Below are 17,280 nucleotides of genomic sequence, written 5' to 3'. Positions count from 1 at the left end.
AAAGAGTGCGCCAAGGAAGACTTGCAAAGAGTCTCTGGAAATAACAAAACAGTATGAAGTGACAGAAATGTTGTGAAATACGTCAGGGCATATTGTTTTGTAGCAGTGCACAACGGCAAATTTGTAAACAAAAATTTACCTTTCGTCGCTACAAGAGATGGATACTTTGTCGAAAAGCCTGTGTCTTGTGTGCATGTTTTCGCACCTTTCCACGGCACGGCGCGGCACAGAGCTGCTCTGGTAGCTCCGAACGGCCGCACACGTCGCCTCGGACACGCCGGTTCGGCCCGCGCCCATCTCGCAGATGTTCCTCGTGCTTGTGCTGTCATATGGACCGCGACCCGAGCGGCAGCGAGCGGCAGTCGAGCAAAGTCGGGACAAGTCGGGACGGAAGGTGACAGCCGATTATGCACCGTGCGAATTACGCAAATATCTAGAAGCGCGACGCGTGTCAGGCAGGTGAGAACGCTTCTCTCGGTCCAGCAGGACACTGCCACACCCCGCGCAGTCCACCCGCCGCCCGGCCGCGCGCAATCCCTGCGACGGACAACAATAACAAGGTGCGTCTCCCGCGAGTGTCGGAGGCCGCACGAACCAAACGAATGACAGGCGGTGCAACGAGCAGCTGTGTTGTGCGTCTGACCCACGTGGCGGCGCGCCGCACTGCGCGTCGCCTTCGAGGTGGAAGGACGTGCTTTGCGTCAAATGTGCCACCGAAAATGGCGATTGCGTGTATTGGGAGGAGAGGCGAAGCCTTCTTGTGCCGTGCGGCTACAGTATAAGGACGCCAACGGCCATACCATGTTGAATACACCGGTTCTCGTCCGATCACCGAAGTTAAGCAACATCGGGCCCGGTTAGTACTTGGATGGGTGACCGCCTGGGAACACCGGGTGCTGTTGGCTCCCTCTCTTCTTTTAAATTTTATGTCACTACACCTGCCAGCCCTCTTTTCATACAAACTCTCAGGTGCGACGAAGATGCTTCCACAAGCATTTTAAACTACTGTATTAAACGTAAGATGCGAAATTACAGTAATGAACTCAGTTTGTACAAGAATGCGCGGAGGAAGAGTGCTAGGAACTCGTTGAAAATAACGAAACACTGCGAATCGACAGATGTGCTCTTGAAATGCGTCAGAGCCTACTGTTTTGTAGGAGCGCTAAATTCCAAAAACTAACTACATTAAAAAAAACCTGTTCCCGTCCGACCACCGAAGATAAGCAACAACGTTTATATTCGGATCGGCGACCGCCTGGGAACTCTGGCTGTCTTCATTTCTTGCTTTCTTGTCGCTACCCCTGCCAGCCGTTTTTTCATGCTACCTTTCTCATGCGACAAAGATGCTTCCATACTGATTTTAAACTATCGTAAGATACGATATTAAGGAACTCAGTTTGAAAAGAGTGCGCCAAGGAAGACTTGCAAAGAGTCTCTGGAAATAACAAAACAGTATGAAGTGACAGAAATGTTGTGAAATACGTCAGGGCATATTGTTTTGTAGCAGTGCACAACGGCAAATTTGTAAACAAAAATTTACCTTTCGTCGCTACAAGAGATGGATACTTTGTCGAAAAGCCTGTGTCTTGTGTGCATGTTTTCGCACCTTTCCACGGCACGGCGCGGCACAGAGCTGCTCTGGTAGCTCCGAACGGCCGCACACGTCGCCTCGGACACGCCGGTTCGGCCCGCGCCCATCTCGCAGATGTTCCTCGTGCTTGTGCTGTCATATGGACCGCGACCCGAGCGGCAGCGAGCGGCAGTCGAGCAAAGTCGGGACAAGTCGGGACGGAAGGTGACAGCCGATTATGCACCGTGCGAATTACGCAAATATCTAGAAGCGCGACGCGTGTCAGGCAGGTGAGAACGCTTCTCTCGGTCCAGCAGGACACTGCCACACCCCGCGCAGTCCACCCGCCGCCCGGCCGCGCGCAATCCCTGCGACGGACAACAATAACAAGGTGCGTCTCCCGCGAGTGTCGGAGGCCGCACGAACCAAACGAATGACAGGCGGTGCAACGAGCAGCTGTGTTGTGCGTCTGACCCACGTGGCGGCGCGCCGCACTGCGCGTCGCCTTCGAGGTGGAAGGACGTGCTTTGCGTCAAATGTGCCACCGAAAATGGCGATTGCGTGTATTGGGAGGAGAGGCGAAGCCTGCTTGTGCCGTGCGGCTACAGTATAAGGACGCCAACGGCCATACCATGTTGAATACACCGGTTCTCGTCCGATCACCGAAGTTAAGCAACATCGGGCCCGGTTAGTACTTGGATGGGTGACCGCCTGGGAACACCGGGTGCTGTTGGCTCCCTCTCTTCTTTTAAATTTTATGTCACTACACCTGCCAGCCCTCTTTTCATACAAACTCTCAGGTGCGACGAAGATGCTTCCACAAGCATTTTAAACTACTGTATTAAACGTAAGATGCGAAATTACAGTAATGAACTCAGTTTGTACAAGAATGCGCGGAGGAAGAGTGCTAGGAACTCGTTGAAAATAACGAAACACTGCGAATCGACAGATGTGCTCTTGAAATGCGTCAGAGCCTACTGTTTTGTAGGAGCGCTAAATTCCAAAAACTAACTACATTAAAAAAAACCTGTTCCCGTCCGACCACCGAAGATAAGCAACAACGTTTATATTCGGATCGGCGACCGCCTGGGAACTCTGGCTGTCTTCATTTCTTGCTTTCTTGTCGCTACCCCTGCCAGCCGTTTTTTCATGCTACCTTTCTCATGCGACAAAGATGCTTCCATACTGATTTTAAACTATCGTAAGATACGATATTAAGGAACTCAGTTTGAAAAGAGTGCGCCAAGGAAGACTTGCAAAGAGTCTCTGGAAATAACAAAACAGTATGAAGTGACAGAAATGTTGTGAAATACGTCAGGGCATATTGTTTTGTAGCAGTGCACAACGGCAAATTTGTAAACAAAAATTTACCTTTCGTCGCTACAAGAGATGGATACTTTGTCGAAAAGCCTGTGTCTTGTGTGCATGTTTTCGCACCTTTCCACGGCACGGCGCGGCACAGAGCTGCTCTGGTAGCTCCGAACGGCCGCACACGTCGCCTCGGACACGCCGGTTCGGCCCGCGCCCATCTCGCAGATGTTCCTCGTGCTTGTGCTGTCATATGGACCGCGACCCGAGCGGCAGCGAGCGGCAGTCGAGCAAAGTCGGGACAAGTCGGGACGGAAGGTGACAGCCGATTATGCACCGTGCGAATTACGCAAATATCTAGAAGCGCGACGCGTGTCAGGCAGGTGAGAACGCTTCTCTCGGTCCAGCAGGACACTGCCACACCCCGCGCAGTCCACCCGCCGCCCGGCCGCGCGCAATCCCTGCGACGGACAACAATAACAAGGTGCGTCTCCCGCGAGTGTCGGAGGCCGCACGAACCAAACGAATGACAGGCGGTGCAACGAGCAGCTGTGTTGTGCGTCTGACCCACGTGGCGGCGCGCCGCACTGCGCGTCGCCTTCGAGGTGGAAGGACGTGCTTTGCGTCAAATGTGCCACCGAAAATGGCGATTGCGTGTATTGGGAGGAGAGGCGAAGCCTTCTTGTGCCGTGCGGCTACAGTATAAGGACGCCAACGGCCATACCATGTTGAATACACCGGTTCTCGTCCGATCACCGAAGTTAAGCAACATCGGGCCCGGTTAGTACTTGGATGGGTGACCGCCTGGGAACACCGGGTGCTGTTGGCTCCCTCTCTTCTTTTAAATTTTATGTCACTACACCTGCCAGCCCTCTTTTCATACAAACTCTCAGGTGCGACGAAGATGCTTCCACAAGCATTTTAAACTACTGTATTAAACGTAAGATGCGAAATTACAGTAATGAACTCAGTTTGTACAAGAATGCGCGGAGGAAGAGTGCTAGGAACTCGTTGAAAATAACGAAACACTGCGAATCGACAGATGTGCTCTTGAAATGCGTCAGAGCCTACTGTTTTGTAGGAGCGCTAAATTCCAAAAACTAACTACATTAAAAAAAACCTGTTCCCGTCCGACCACCGAAGATAAGCAACAACGTTTATATTCGGATCGGCGACCGCCTGGGAACTCTGGCTGTCTTCATTTCTTGCTTTCTTGTCGCTACCCCTGCCAGCCGTTTTTTCATGCTACCTTTCTCATGCGACAAAGATGCTTCCATACTGATTTTAAACTATCGTAAGATACGATATTAAGGAACTCAGTTTGAAAAGAGTGCGCCAAGGAAGACTTGCAAAGAGTCTCTGGAAATAACAAAACAGTATGAAGTGACAGAAATGTTGTGAAATACGTCAGGGCATATTGTTTTGTAGCAGTGCACAACGGCAAATTTGTAAACAAAAATTTACCTTTCGTCGCTACAAGAGATGGATACTTTGTCGAAAAGCCTGTGTCTTGTGTGCATGTTTTCGCACCTTTCCACGGCACGGCGCGGCACAGAGCTGCTCTGGTAGCTCCGAACGGCCGCACACGTCGCCTCGGACACGCCGGTTCGGCCCGCGCCCATCTCGCAGATGTTCCTCGTGCTTGTGCTGTCATATGGACCGCGACCCGAGCGGCAGCGAGCGGCAGTCGAGCAAAGTCGGGACAAGTCGGGACGGAAGGTGACAGCCGATTATGCACCGTGCGAATTACGCAAATATCTAGAAGCGCGACGCGTGTCAGGCAGGTGAGAACGCTTCTCTCGGTCCAGCAGGACACTGCCACACCCCGCGCAGTCCACCCGCCGCCCGGCCGCGCGCAATCCCTGCGACGGACAACAATAACAAGGTGCGTCTCCCGCGAGTGTCGGAGGCCGCACGAACCAAACGAATGACAGGCGGTGCAACGAGCAGCTGTGTTGTGCGTCTGACCCACGTGGCGGCGCGCCGCACTGCGCGTCGCCTTCGAGGTGGAAGGACGTGCTTTGCGTCAAATGTGCCACCGAAAATGGCGATTGCGTGTATTGGGAGGAGAGGCGAAGCCTGCTTGTGCCGTGCGGCTACAGTATAAGGACGCCAACGGCCATACCATGTTGAATACACCGGTTCTCGTCCGATCACCGAAGTTAAGCAACATCGGGCCCGGTTAGTACTTGGATGGGTGACCGCCTGGGAACACCGGGTGCTGTTGGCTCCCTCTCTTCTTTTAAATTTTATGTCACTACACCTGCCAGCCCTCTTTTCATACAAACTCTCAGGTGCGACGAAGATGCTTCCACAAGCATTTTAAACTACTGTATTAAACGTAAGATGCGAAATTACAGTAATGAACTCAGTTTGTACAAGAATGCGCGGAGGAAGAGTGCTAGGAACTCGTTGAAAATAACGAAACACTGCGAATCGACAGATGTGCTCTTGAAATGCGTCAGAGCCTACTGTTTTGTAGGAGCGCTAAATTCCAAAAACTAACTACATTAAAAAAAACCTGTTCCCGTCCGACCACCGAAGATAAGCAACAACGTTTATATTCGGATCGGCGACCGCCTGGGAACTCTGGCTGTCTTCATTTCTTGCTTTCTTGTCGCTACCCCTGCCAGCCGTTTTTTCATGCTACCTTTCTCATGCGACAAAGATGCTTCCATACTGATTTTAAACTATCGTAAGATACGATATTAAGGAACTCAGTTTGAAAAGAGTGCGCCAAGGAAGACTTGCAAAGAGTCTCTGGAAATAACAAAACAGTATGAAGTGACAGAAATGTTGTGAAATACGTCAGGGCATATTGTTTTGTAGCAGTGCACAACGGCAAATTTGTAAACAAAAATTTACCTTTCGTCGCTACAAGAGATGGATACTTTGTCGAAAAGCCTGTGTCTTGTGTGCATGTTTTCGCACCTTTCCACGGCACGGCGCGGCACAGAGCTGCTCTGGTAGCTCCGAACGGCCGCACACGTCGCCTCGGACACGCCGGTTCGGCCCGCGCCCATCTCGCAGATGTTCCTCGTGCTTGTGCTGTCATATGGACCGCGACCCGAGCGGCAGCGAGCGGCAGTCGAGCAAAGTCGGGACAAGTCGGGACGGAAGGTGACAGCCGATTATGCACCGTGCGAATTACGCAAATATCTAGAAGCGCGACGCGTGTCAGGCAGGTGAGAACGCTTCTCTCGGTCCAGCAGGACACTGCCACACCCCGCGCAGTCCACCCGCCGCCCGGCCGCGCGCAATCCCTGCGACGGACAACAATAACAAGGTGCGTCTCCCGCGAGTGTCGGAGGCCGCACGAACCAAACGAATGACAGGCGGTGCAACGAGCAGCTGTGTTGTGCGTCTGACCCACGTGGCGGCGCGCCGCACTGCGCGTCGCCTTCGAGGTGGAAGGACGTGCTTTGCGTCAAATGTGCCACCGAAAATGGCGATTGCGTGTATTGGGAGGAGAGGCGAAGCCTGCTTGTGCCGTGCGGCTACAGTATAAGGACGCCAACGGCCATACCATGTTGAATACACCGGTTCTCGTCCGATCACCGAAGTTAAGCAACATCGGGCCCGGTTAGTACTTGGATGGGTGACCGCCTGGGAACACCGGGTGCTGTTGGCTCCCTCTCTTCTTTTAAATTTTATGTCACTACACCTGCCAGCCCTCTTTTCATACAAACTCTCAGGTGCGACGAAGATGCTTCCACAAGCATTTTAAACTACTGTATTAAACGTAAGATGCGAAATTACAGTAATGAACTCAGTTTGTACAAGAATGCGCGGAGGAAGAGTGCTAGGAACTCGTTGAAAATAACGAAACACTGCGAATCGACAGATGTGCTCTTGAAATGCGTCAGAGCCTACTGTTTTGTAGGAGCGCTAAATTCCAAAAACTAACTACATTAAAAAAAACCTGTTCCCGTCCGACCACCGAAGATAAGCAACAACGTTTATATTCGGATCGGCGACCGCCTGGGAACTCTGGCTGTCTTCATTTCTTGCTTTCTTGTCGCTACCCCTGCCAGCCGTTTTTTCATGCTACCTTTCTCATGCGACAAAGATGCTTCCATACTGATTTTAAACTATCGTAAGATACGATATTAAGGAACTCAGTTTGAAAAGAGTGCGCCAAGGAAGACTTGCAAAGAGTCTCTGGAAATAACAAAACAGTATGAAGTGACAGAAATGTTGTGAAATACGTCAGGGCATATTGTTTTGTAGCAGTGCACAACGGCAAATTTGTAAACAAAAATTTACCTTTCGTCGCTACAAGAGATGGATACTTTGTCGAAAAGCCTGTGTCTTGTGTGCATGTTTTCGCACCTTTCCACGGCACGGCGCGGCACAGAGCTGCTCTGGTAGCTCCGAACGGCCGCACACGTCGCCTCGGACACGCCGGTTCGGCCCGCGCCCATCTCGCAGATGTTCCTCGTGCTTGTGCTGTCATATGGACCGCGACCCGAGCGGCAGCGAGCGGCAGTCGAGCAAAGTCGGGACAAGTCGGGACGGAAGGTGACAGCCGATTATGCACCGTGCGAATTACGCAAATATCTAGAAGCGCGACGCGTGTCAGGCAGGTGAGAACGCTTCTCTCGGTCCAGCAGGACACTGCCACACCCCGCGCAGTCCACCCGCCGCCCGGCCGCGCGCAATCCCTGCGACGGACAACAATAACAAGGTGCGTCTCCCGCGAGTGTCGGAGGCCGCACGAACCAAACGAATGACAGGCGGTGCAACGAGCAGCTGTGTTGTGCGTCTGACCCACGTGGCGGCGCGCCGCACTGCGCGTCGCCTTCGAGGTGGAAGGACGTGCTTTGCGTCAAATGTGCCACCGAAAATGGCGATTGCGTGTATTGGGAGGAGAGGCGAAGCCTGCTTGTGCCGTGCGGCTACAGTATAAGGACGCCAACGGCCATACCATGTTGAATACACCGGTTCTCGTCCGATCACCGAAGTTAAGCAACATCGGGCCCGGTTAGTACTTGGATGGGTGACCGCCTGGGAACACCGGGTGCTGTTGGCTCCCTCTCTTCTTTTAAATTTTATGTCACTACACCTGCCAGCCCTCTTTTCATACAAACTCTCAGGTGCGACGAAGATGCTTCCACAAGCATTTTAAACTACTGTATTAAACGTAAGATGCGAAATTACAGTAATGAACTCAGTTTGTACAAGAATGCGCGGAGGAAGAGTGCTAGGAACTCGTTGAAAATAACGAAACACTGCGAATCGACAGATGTGCTCTTGAAATGCGTCAGAGCCTACTGTTTTGTAGGAGCGCTAAATTCCAAAAACTAACTACATTAAAAAAAACCTGTTCCCGTCTGACCACCGAAGATAAGCAACAACGTTTATATTCGGATCGGCGACCGCCTGGGAACTCTGGCTGTCTTCATTTCTTGCTTTCTTGTCGCTACCCCTGCCAGCCGTTTTTTCATGCTACCTTTCTCATGCGACAAAGATGCTTCCATACTGATTTTAAACTATCGTAAGATACGATATTAAGGAACTCAGTTTGAAAAGAGTGCGCCAAGGAAGACTTGCAAAGAGTCTCTGGAAATAACAAAACAGTATGAAGTGACAGAAATGTTGTGAAATACGTCAGGGCATATTGTTTTGTAGCAGTGCACAACGGCAAATTTGTAAACAAAAATTTACCTTTCGTCGCTACAAGAGATGGATACTTTGTCGAAAAGCCTGTGTCTTGTGTGCATGTTTTCGCACCTTTCCACGGCACGGCGCGGCACAGAGCTGCTCTGGTAGCTCCGAACGGCCGCACACGTCGCCTCGGACACGCCGGTTCGGCCCGCGCCCATCTCGCAGATGTTCCTCGTGCTTGTGCTGTCATATGGACCGCGACCCGAGCGGCAGCGAGCGGCAGTCGAGCAAAGTCGGGACAAGTCGGGACGGAAGGTGACAGCCGATTATGCACCGTGCGAATTACGCAAATATCTAGAAGCGCGACGCGTGTCAGGCAGGTGAGAACGCTTCTCTCGGTCCAGCAGGACACTGCCACACCCCGCGCAGTCCACCCGCCGCCCGGCCGCGCGCAATCCCTGCGACGGACAACAATAACAAGGTGCGTCTCCCGCGAGTGTCGGAGGCCGCACGAACCAAACGAATGACAGGCGGTGCAACGAGCAGCTGTGTTGTGCGTCTGACCCACGTGGCGGCGCGCCGCACTGCGCGTCGCCTTCGAGGTGGAAGGACGTGCTTTGCGTCAAATGTGCCACCGAAAATGGCGATTGCGTGTATTGGGAGGAGAGGCGAAGCCTGCTTGTGCCGTGCGGCTACAGTATAAGGACGCCAACGGCCATACCATGTTGAATACACCGGTTCTCGTCCGATCACCGAAGTTAAGCAACATCGGGCCCGGTTAGTACTTGGATGGGTGACCGCCTGGGAACACCGGGTGCTGTTGGCTCCCTCTCTTCTTTTAAATTTTATGTCACTACACCTGCCAGCCCTCTTTTCATACAAACTCTCAGGTGCGACGAAGATGCTTCCACAAGCATTTTAAACTACTGTATTAAACGTAAGATGCGAAATTACAGTAATGAACTCAGTTTGTACAAGAATGCGCGGAGGAAGAGTGCTAGGAACTCGTTGAAAATAACGAAACACTGCGAATCGACAGATGTGCTCTTGAAATGCGTCAGAGCCTACTGTTTTGTAGGAGCGCTAAATTCCAAAAACTAACTACATTAAAAAAAACCTGTTCCCGTCCGACCACCGAAGATAAGCAACAACGTTTATATTCGGATCGGCGACCGCCTGGGAACTCTGGCTGTCTTCATTTCTTGCTTTCTTGTCGCTACCCCTGCCAGCCGTTTTTTCATGCTACCTTTCTCATGCGACAAAGATGCTTCCATACTGATTTTAAACTATCGTAAGATACGATATTAAGGAACTCAGTTTGAAAAGAGTGCGCCAAGGAAGACTTGCAAAGAGTCTCTGGAAATAACAAAACAGTATGAAGTGACAGAAATGTTGTGAAATACGTCAGGGCATATTGTTTTGTAGCAGTGCACAACGGCAAATTTGTAAACAAAAATTTACCTTTCGTCGCTACAAGAGATGGATACTTTGTCGAAAAGCCTGTGTCTTGTGTGCATGTTTTCGCACCTTTCCACGGCACGGCGCGGCACAGAGCTGCTCTGGTAGCTCCGAACGGCCGCACACGTCGCCTCGGACACGCCGGTTCGGCCCGCGCCCATCTCGCAGATGTTCCTCGTGCTTGTGCTGTCATATGGACCGCGACCCGAGCGGCAGCGAGCGGCAGTCGAGCAAAGTCGGGACAAGTCGGGACGGAAGGTGACAGCCGATTATGCACCGTGCGAATTACGCAAATATCTAGAAGCGCGACGCGTGTCAGGCAGGTGAGAACGCTTCTCTCGGTCCAGCAGGACACTGCCACACCCCGCGCAGTCCACCCGCCGCCCGGCCGCGCGCAATCCCTGCGACGGACAACAATAACAAGGTGCGTCTCCCGCGAGTGTCGGAGGCCGCACGAACCAAACGAATGACAGGCGGTGCAACGAGCAGCTGTGTTGTGCGTCTGACCCACGTGGCGGCGCGCCGCACTGCGCGTCGCCTTCGAGGTGGAAGGACGTGCTTTGCGTCAAATGTGCCACCGAAAATGGCGATTGCGTGTATTGGGAGGAGAGGCGAAGCCTTCTTGTGCCGTGCGGCTACAGTATAAGGACGCCAACGGCCATACCATGTTGAATACACCGGTTCTCGTCCGATCACCGAAGTTAAGCAACATCGGGCCCGGTTAGTACTTGGATGGGTGACCGCCTGGGAACACCGGGTGCTGTTGGCTCCCTCTCTTCTTTTAAATTTTATGTCACTACACCTGCCAGCCCTCTTTTCATACAAACTCTCAGGTGCGACGAAGATGCTTCCACAAGCATTTTAAACTACTGTATTAAACGTAAGATGCGAAATTACAGTAATGAACTCAGTTTGTACAAGAATGCGCGGAGGAAGAGTGCTAGGAACTCGTTGAAAATAACGAAACACTGCGAATCGACAGATGTGCTCTTGAAATGCGTCAGAGCCTACTGTTTTGTAGGAGCGCTAAATTCCAAAAACTAACTACATTAAAAAAAACCTGTTCCCGTCCGACCACCGAAGATAAGCAACAACGTTTATATTCGGATCGGCGACCGCCTGGGAACTCTGGCTGTCTTCATTTCTTGCTTTCTTGTCGCTACCCCTGCCAGCCGTTTTTTCATGCTACCTTTCTCATGCGACAAAGATGCTTCCATACTGATTTTAAACTATCGTAAGATACGATATTAAGGAACTCAGTTTGAAAAGAGTGCGCCAAGGAAGACTTGCAAAGAGTCTCTGGAAATAACAAAACAGTATGAAGTGACAGAAATGTTGTGAAATACGTCAGGGCATATTGTTTTGTAGCAGTGCACAACGGCAAATTTGTAAACAAAAATTTACCTTTCGTCGCTACAAGAGATGGATACTTTGTCGAAAAGCCTGTGTCTTGTGTGCATGTTTTCGCACCTTTCCACGGCACGGCGCGGCACAGAGCTGCTCTGGTAGCTCCGAACGGCCGCACACGTCGCCTCGGACACGCCGGTTCGGCCCGCGCCCATCTCGCAGATGTTCCTCGTGCTTGTGCTGTCATATGGACCGCGACCCGAGCGGCAGCGAGCGGCAGTCGAGCAAAGTCGGGACAAGTCGGGACGGAAGGTGACAGCCGATTATGCACCGTGCGAATTACGCAAATATCTAGAAGCGCGACGCGTGTCAGGCAGGTGAGAACGCTTCTCTCGGTCCAGCAGGACACTGCCACACCCCGCGCAGTCCACCCGCCGCCCGGCCGCGCGCAATCCCTGCGACGGACAACAATAACAAGGTGCGTCTCCCGCGAGTGTCGGAGGCCGCACGAACCAAACGAATGACAGGCGGTGCAACGAGCAGCTGTGTTGTGCGTCTGACCCACGTGGCGGCGCGCCGCACTGCGCGTCGCCTTCGAGGTGGAAGGACGTGCTTTGCGTCAAATGTGCCACCGAAAATGGCGATTGCGTGTATTGGGAGGAGAGGCGAAGCCTGCTTGTGCCGTGCGGCTACAGTATAAGGACGCCAACGGCCATACCATGTTGAATACACCGGTTCTCGTCCGATCACCGAAGTTAAGCAACATCGGGCCCGGTTAGTACTTGGATGGGTGACCGCCTGGGAACACCGGGTGCTGTTGGCTCCCTCTCTTCTTTTAAATTTTATGTCACTACACCTGCCAGCCCTCTTTTCATACAAACTCTCAGGTGCGACGAAGATGCTTCCACAAGCATTTTAAACTACTGTATTAAACGTAAGATGCGAAATTACAGTAATGAACTCAGTTTGTACAAGAATGCGCGGAGGAAGAGTGCTAGGAACTCGTTGAAAATAACGAAACACTGCGAATCGACAGATGTGCTCTTGAAATGCGTCAGAGCCTACTGTTTTGTAGGAGCGCTAAATTCCAAAAACTAACTACATTAAAAAAAACCTGTTCCCGTCCGACCACCGAAGATAAGCAACAACGTTTATATTCGGATCGGCGACCGCCTGGGAACTCTGGCTGTCTTCATTTCTTGCTTTCTTGTCGCTACCCCTGCCAGCCGTTTTTTCATGCTACCTTTCTCATGCGACAAAGATGCTTCCATACTGATTTTAAACTATCGTAAGATACGATATTAAGGAACTCAGTTTGAAAAGAGTGCGCCAAGGAAGACTTGCAAAGAGTCTCTGGAAATAACAAAACAGTATGAAGTGACAGAAATGTTGTGAAATACGTCAGGGCATATTGTTTTGTAGCAGTGCACAACGGCAAATTTGTAAACAAAAATTTACCTTTCGTCGCTACAAGAGATGGATACTTTGTCGAAAAGCCTGTGTCTTGTGTGCATGTTTTCGCACCTTTCCACGGCACGGCGCGGCACAGAGCTGCTCTGGTAGCTCCGAACGGCCGCACACGTCGCCTCGGACACGCCGGTTCGGCCCGCGCCCATCTCGCAGATGTTCCTCGTGCTTGTGCTGTCATATGGACCGCGACCCGAGCGGCAGCGAGCGGCAGTCGAGCAAAGTCGGGACAAGTCGGGACGGAAGGTGACAGCCGATTATGCACCGTGCGAATTACGCAAATATCTAGAAGCGCGACGCGTGTCAGGCAGGTGAGAACGCTTCTCTCGGTCCAGCAGGACACTGCCACACCCCGCGCAGTCCACCCGCCGCCCGGCCGCGCGCAATCCCTGCGACGGACAACAATAACAAGGTGCGTCTCCCGCGAGTGTCGGAGGCCGCACGAACCAAACGAATGACAGGCGGTGCAACGAGCAGCTGTGTTGTGCGTCTGACCCACGTGGCGGCGCGCCGCACTGCGCGTCGCCTTCGAGGTGGAAGGACGTGCTTTGCGTCAAATGTGCCACCGAAAATGGCGATTGCGTGTATTGGGAGGAGAGGCGAAGCCTTCTTGTGCCGTGCGGCTACAGTATAAGGACGCCAACGGCCATACCATGTTGAATACACCGGTTCTCGTCCGATCACCGAAGTTAAGCAACATCGGGCCCGGTTAGTACTTGGATGGGTGACCGCCTGGGAACACCGGGTGCTGTTGGCTCCCTCTCTTCTTTTAAATTTTATGTCACTACACCTGCCAGCCCTCTTTTCATACAAACTCTCAGGTGCGACGAAGATGCTTCCACAAGCATTTTAAACTACTGTATTAAACGTAAGATGCGAAATTACAGTAATGAACTCAGTTTGTACAAGAATGCGCGGAGGAAGAGTGCTAGGAACTCGTTGAAAATAACGAAACACTGCGAATCGACAGATGTGCTCTTGAAATGCGTCAGAGCCTACTGTTTTGTAGGAGCGCTAAATTCCAAAAACTAACTACATTAAAAAAAACCTGTTCCCGTCCGACCACCGAAGATAAGCAACAACGTTTATATTCGGATCGGCGACCGCCTGGGAACTCTGGCTGTCTTCATTTCTTGCTTTCTTGTCGCTACCCCTGCCAGCCGTTTTTTCATGCTACCTTTCTCATGTGACAAAGATGCTTCCATACTGATTTTAAACTATCGTAAGATACGATATTAAGGAACTCAGTTTGAAAAGAGTGCGCCAAGGAAGACTTGCAAAGAGTCTCTGGAAATAACAAAACAGTATGAAGTGACAGAAATGTTGTGAAATACGTCAGGGCATATTGTTTTGTAGCAGTGCACAACGGCAAATTTGTAAACAAAAATTTACCTTTCGTCGCTACAAGAGATGGATACTTTGTCGAAAAGCCTGTGTCTTGTGTGCATGTTTTCGCACCTTTCCACGGCACGGCGCGGCACAGAGCTGCTCTGGTAGCTCCGAACGGCCGCACACGTCGCCTCGGACACGCCGGTTCGGCCCGCGCCCATCTCGCAGATGTTCCTCGTGCTTGTGCTGTCATATGGACCGCGACCCGAGCGGCAGCGAGCGGCAGTCGAGCAAAGTCGGGACAAGTCGGGACGGAAGGTGACAGCCGATTATGCACCGTGCGAATTACGCAAATATCTAGAAGCGCGACGCGTGTCAGGCAGGTGAGAACGCTTCTCTCGGTCCAGCAGGACACTGCCACACCCCGCGCAGTCCACCCGCCGCCCGGCCGCGCGCAATCCCTGCGACGGACAACAATAACAAGGTGCGTCTCCCGCGAGTGTCGGAGGCCGCACGAACCAAACGAATGACAGGCGGTGCAACGAGCAGCTGTGTTGTGCGTCTGACCCACGTGGCGGCGCGCCGCACTGCGCGTCGCCTTCGAGGTGGAAGGACGTGCTTTGCGTCAAATGTGCCACCGAAAATGGCGATTGCGTGTATTGGGAGGAGAGGCGAAGCCTTCTTGTGCTGTGCGGCTACAGTATAAGGACGCCAACGGCCATACCATGTTGAATACACCGGTTCTCGTCCGATCACCGAAGTTAAGCAACATCGGGCCCGGTTAGTACTTGGATGGGTGACCGCCTGGGAACACCGGGTGCTGTTGGCTCCCTCTCTTCTTTTAAATTTTATGTCACTACACCTGCCAGCCCTCTTTTCATACAAACTCTCAGGTGCGACGAAGATGCTTCCACAAGCATTTTAAACTACTGTATTAAACGTAAGATGCGAAATTACAGTAATGAACTCAGTTTGTACAAGAATGCGCGGAGGAAGAGTGCTAGGAACTCGTTGAAAATAACGAAACACTGCGAATCGACAGATGTGCTCTTGAAATGCGTCAGAGCCTACTGTTTTGTAGGAGCGCTAAATTCCAAAAACTAACTACATTAAAAAAAACCTGTTCCCGTCCGACCACCGAAGATAAGCAACAACGTTTATATTCGGATCGGCGACCGCCTGGGAACTCTGGCTGTCTTCATTTCTTGCTTTCTTGTCGCTACCCCTGCCAGCCGTTTTTTCATGCTACCTTTCTCATGTGACAAAGATGCTTCCATACTGATTTTAAACTATCGTAAGATACGATATTAAGGAACTCAGTTTGAAAAGAGTGCGCCAAGGAAGACTTGCAAAGAGTCTCTGGAAATAACAAAACAGTATGAAGTGACAGAAATGTTGTGAAATACGTCAGGGCATATTGTTTTGTAGCAGTGCACAACGGCAAATTTGTAAACAAAAATTTACCTTTCGTCGCTACAAGAGATGGATACTTTGTCGAAAAGCCTGTGTCTTGTGTGCATGTTTTCGCACCTTTCCACGGCACGGCGCGGCACAGAGCTGCTCTGGTAGCTCCGAACGGCCGCACACGTCGCCTCGGACACGCCGGTTCGGCCCGCGCCCATCTCGCAGATGTTCCTCGTGCTTGTGCTGTCATATGGACCGCGACCCGAGCGGCAGCGAGCGGCAGTCGAGCAAAGTCGGGACAAGTCGGGACGGAAGGTGACAGCCGATTATGCACCGTGCGAATTACGCAAATATCTAGAAGCGCGACGCGTGTCAGGCAGGTGAGAACGCTTCTCTCGGTCCAGCAGGACACTGCCACACCCCGCGCAGTCCACCCGCCGCCCGGCCGCGCGCAATCCCTGCGACGGACAACAATAACAAGGTGCGTCTCCCGCGAGTGTCGGAGGCCGCACGAACCAAACGAATGACAGGCGGTGCAACGAGCAGCTGTGTTGTGCGTCTGACCCACGTGGCGGCGCGCCGCACTGCGCGTCGCCTTCGAGGTGGAAGGACGTGCTTTGCGTCAAATGTGCCACCGAAAATGGCGATTGCGTGTATTGGGAGGAGAGGCGAAGCCTTCTTGTGCCGTGCGGCTACAGTATAAGGACGCCAACGGCCATACCATGTTGAATACACCGGTTCTCGTCCGATCACCGAAGTTAAGCAACATCGGGCCCGGTTAGTACTTGGATGGGTGACCGCCTGGGAACACCGGGTGCTGTTGGCTCCCTCTCTTCTTTTAAATTTTATGTCACTACACCTGCCAGCCCTCTTTTCATACAAACTCTCAGGTGCGACGAAGATGCTTCCACAAGCATTTTAAACTACTGTATTAAACGTAAGATGCGAAATTACAGTAATGAACTCAGTTTGTACAAGAATGCGCGGAGGAAGAGTGCTAGGAACTCGTTGAAAATAACGAAACACTGCGAATCGACAGATGTGCTCTTGAAATGCGTCAGAGCCTACTGTTTTGTAGGAGCGCTAAATTCCAAAAACTAACTACATTAAAAAAAACCTGTTCCCGTCCGACCACCGAAGATAAGCAACAACGTTTATATTCGGATCGGCGACCGCCTGGGAACTCTGGCTGTCTTCATTTCTTGCTTTCTTGTCGCTACCCCTGCCAGCCGTTTTTTCATGCTACCTTTCTCATGTGACAAAGATGCTTCCATACTGATTTTAAACTATCGTAAGATACGATATTAAGGAACTCAGTTTGAAAAGAGTGCGCCAAGGAAGACTTGCAAAGAGTCTCTGGAAATAACAAAACAGTATGAAGTGACAGAAATGTTGTGAAATACGTCAGGGCATATTGTTTTGTAGCAGTGCACAACGGCAAATTTGTAAACAAAAATTTACCTTTCGTCGCTACAAGAGATGGATACTTTGTCGAAAAGCCTGTGTCTTGTGTGCATGTTTTCGCACCTTTCCACGGCACGGCGCGGCACAGAGCTGCTCTGGTAGCTCCGAACGGCCGCACACGTCGCCTCGGACACGCCGGTTCGGCCCGCGCCCATCTCGCAGATGTTCCTCGTGCTTGTGCTGTCATATGGACCGCGACCCGAGCGGCAGCGAGCGGCAGTCGAGCAAAGTCGGGACAAGTCGGGACGGAAGGTGACAGCCGATTATGCACCGTGCGAATTACGCAAATATCTAGAAGCGCGACGCGTGTCAGGCAGGTGAGAACG

General features: G+C 51.9%; 12 non-coding genes across 12 annotated transcripts; all 12 read left to right on the top strand.

Annotated features, from left to right (window-relative positions):
* Positions 1 to 786: 786 nt before the first annotated feature.
* Positions 787 to 905, top strand: LOC126313882 (5S ribosomal RNA). The gene has a single exon (XR_007555488.1). It is a non-coding gene; the product is annotated as a 5S ribosomal RNA (ribosomal RNA).
* A 1,282-nt stretch (positions 906 to 2,187) lies between these two features.
* Positions 2,188 to 2,306, top strand: LOC126313881 (5S ribosomal RNA). The gene has a single exon (XR_007555487.1). It is a non-coding gene; the product is annotated as a 5S ribosomal RNA (ribosomal RNA).
* Positions 2,307 to 3,588: 1,282 nt separating this feature from the next.
* On the top strand, positions 3,589 to 3,707 carry LOC126313880 (5S ribosomal RNA). Its single transcript, XR_007555486.1, has one exon. It is a non-coding gene; the product is annotated as a 5S ribosomal RNA (ribosomal RNA).
* A 1,282-nt stretch (positions 3,708 to 4,989) lies between these two features.
* LOC126313878 (5S ribosomal RNA) lies at positions 4,990 to 5,108 on the top strand. The gene has a single exon (XR_007555484.1). It is a non-coding gene; the product is annotated as a 5S ribosomal RNA (ribosomal RNA).
* Positions 5,109 to 6,390: 1,282 nt separating this feature from the next.
* On the top strand, positions 6,391 to 6,509 carry LOC126313877 (5S ribosomal RNA). Its single transcript, XR_007555483.1, has one exon. It is a non-coding gene; the product is annotated as a 5S ribosomal RNA (ribosomal RNA).
* A 1,282-nt stretch (positions 6,510 to 7,791) lies between these two features.
* LOC126313876 (5S ribosomal RNA) lies at positions 7,792 to 7,910 on the top strand. The gene has a single exon (XR_007555482.1). It is a non-coding gene; the product is annotated as a 5S ribosomal RNA (ribosomal RNA).
* A 1,282-nt stretch (positions 7,911 to 9,192) lies between these two features.
* Positions 9,193 to 9,311, top strand: LOC126313874 (5S ribosomal RNA). The gene has a single exon (XR_007555481.1). It is a non-coding gene; the product is annotated as a 5S ribosomal RNA (ribosomal RNA).
* A 1,282-nt stretch (positions 9,312 to 10,593) lies between these two features.
* LOC126313873 (5S ribosomal RNA) lies at positions 10,594 to 10,712 on the top strand. The gene has a single exon (XR_007555480.1). It is a non-coding gene; the product is annotated as a 5S ribosomal RNA (ribosomal RNA).
* Positions 10,713 to 11,994: 1,282 nt separating this feature from the next.
* On the top strand, positions 11,995 to 12,113 carry LOC126313872 (5S ribosomal RNA). The gene has a single exon (XR_007555479.1). It is a non-coding gene; the product is annotated as a 5S ribosomal RNA (ribosomal RNA).
* A 1,282-nt stretch (positions 12,114 to 13,395) lies between these two features.
* On the top strand, positions 13,396 to 13,514 carry LOC126313871 (5S ribosomal RNA). Its single transcript, XR_007555478.1, has one exon. It is a non-coding gene; the product is annotated as a 5S ribosomal RNA (ribosomal RNA).
* Positions 13,515 to 14,796: 1,282 nt separating this feature from the next.
* Positions 14,797 to 14,915, top strand: LOC126313870 (5S ribosomal RNA). Its single transcript, XR_007555477.1, has one exon. It is a non-coding gene; the product is annotated as a 5S ribosomal RNA (ribosomal RNA).
* A 1,282-nt stretch (positions 14,916 to 16,197) lies between these two features.
* On the top strand, positions 16,198 to 16,316 carry LOC126313869 (5S ribosomal RNA). Its single transcript, XR_007555476.1, has one exon. It is a non-coding gene; the product is annotated as a 5S ribosomal RNA (ribosomal RNA).
* Positions 16,317 to 17,280: the final 964 nt, after the last annotated feature.

The sequence above is a fragment of the Schistocerca gregaria genome, unplaced genomic scaffold (assembly GCF_023897955.1).
Source record: "Schistocerca gregaria isolate iqSchGreg1 unplaced genomic scaffold, iqSchGreg1.2 ptg000507l, whole genome shotgun sequence".
Taxonomy (NCBI): Eukaryota; Metazoa; Arthropoda; class Insecta; order Orthoptera; family Acrididae; genus Schistocerca; species Schistocerca gregaria.
This window is presented reverse-complemented; position numbering and strand designations above follow the sequence as displayed.